Here is a 1771-nt window from a genome sequence, read left to right on the forward strand (position 1 = left end):
ATGCTTGGAAAAGTGAAGGGTCATAAAAAAAAGAAGATGCTCTTCAATAATGGTCTTATACAATATTTGTCCTTATGGGACTCAGTTCACTTAGCATAATGTTGTCCTGTCCCTCCCAAGTTAGGTAGTGATTTACAAAATCATTGCTCCTGCATGTTGCTTAGTATTCTATTATGTGAATGTACTATAAGTTCTCAATCCAATCAATTGTGGTTGGCCATTTGGGCTGTTTTCATGTTCTTGTGGCACTAAATAACGCTGCTATGAATATTGATGGACAAGTCTCCATTTGTGTCTCAATTCTCACTTTCTCAGGGTATATTAAGATCTAATAGGGGGAGTAGGAGAGCAGAGGGGTAAGGATGTACGTCTGGGTAATCATAGGATTGCACAATGTGATGGGTGGAGAGAGGGGTGGGTTAAGAAAATGGGAAAGATCCAGTGTGAAAAACTATGTACACGAATATTATAAGTAAATCAGTATAAAATTTTTAAAAAGTCATACAATAAAAAAAGAAGATCCTCAATGAAATTGATTAACATAGGGACTGTAATAATGGGCCCAAGTAATCAGAAATTATAAGGATGGCTTTTTTTAAAAAAAAAAGATGGCATATGATAGAGCAGGTGGAGATCCATTGTTTGTTGGGTCACTGGGAGTTGAAGTCAACTCAATGGCACTTAACAACAACCTTTCCAGATTTTATATTATGCAGTGGCTATGTACATCTACTAAAATAATAAAGTTATGGTGATAATCAAATAAGCTAATATATTAAAAAAGAAACATGGGTTGTGTAGCTCTTGGAAAATTGTGCTGCTAATCCGAATATTTTGCCTCTCTGGCGATTCAAATCCAACAGTAGCTCTGCAGCAGAGGAAAGATACTTAAACCTTGTCATGTGATTTACAGTCTCTGAAAACCCATTAGACGGTGAGCTATGAGTTGTGTCCAACTCAACAGCAATGAAAAAGAGAGATAAGAGAGAGAGAGACCATAAAAGAATGAGTCTGTATACCAATGAAGGAGTTTTTCTTTCACTTTTCAAGGAGAAGAACGAACTGGGGATGGGGGTAGAGGATGGGCAGGTGGAAAAGTGCCACAATGAATGAATAGAAACCCAAAATCTCTGTAGATGTTCATTGAAATTAATGAAAGGGAAAAAAAGAATGAGTCTATAAAGTAGCAAAACTTTTTGGTGGGCTGTTTTGGAACATATTCTCTTGAGTAAAAACACATACATTGTCAAGTTGTATAGGTATTATACAAAGCTCACAATGTTATAAAATAAAGAATGATATACTAAAGAAAAATATAGAAAAGCATCGTACTACTTTCTCAGTTTTTAAATCCCCACTGTAATAAGGAACATTGTCATTTATTCTCAGTGATGGTTCTTGTTCCTGATTTGTATTAACGTTTTAAAGAAATAAGACCATCTCTCCGAGATGCAAATCAAAACCACAATGAGCTACATCTTGTGGTTCCTAACCTGCACACTGTAATAGACAAAGTGCTAGTCTATGGGCCTTTTATCGTAAGAACCACCTTCCCTCTGTAACTTGATTTGTGCCACTATTAGAACCTCTACTTGGAATATTATTGCTTGTTAATTTTTGACTCATGTACTCTTAACTTGTTAGTTAAATTTGTGTCTTCTAGGTTGCAACACCTCCATGATACATCTTCAAGGATATGAACATGTACGGCTAAGCACAATTAATAACAGTGCATATAAATTCCAAAATCAATCTCCACAATAGTCTATGT

Source organism: Elephantulus edwardii, unplaced genomic scaffold (genome assembly GCF_000299155.1).
Source record: "Elephantulus edwardii isolate Elephantulus edwardi_28Jun2011 unplaced genomic scaffold, EleEdw1.0 scaffold00038, whole genome shotgun sequence".
Taxonomy (NCBI): domain Eukaryota; kingdom Metazoa; phylum Chordata; class Mammalia; order Macroscelidea; family Macroscelididae; genus Elephantulus; species Elephantulus edwardii.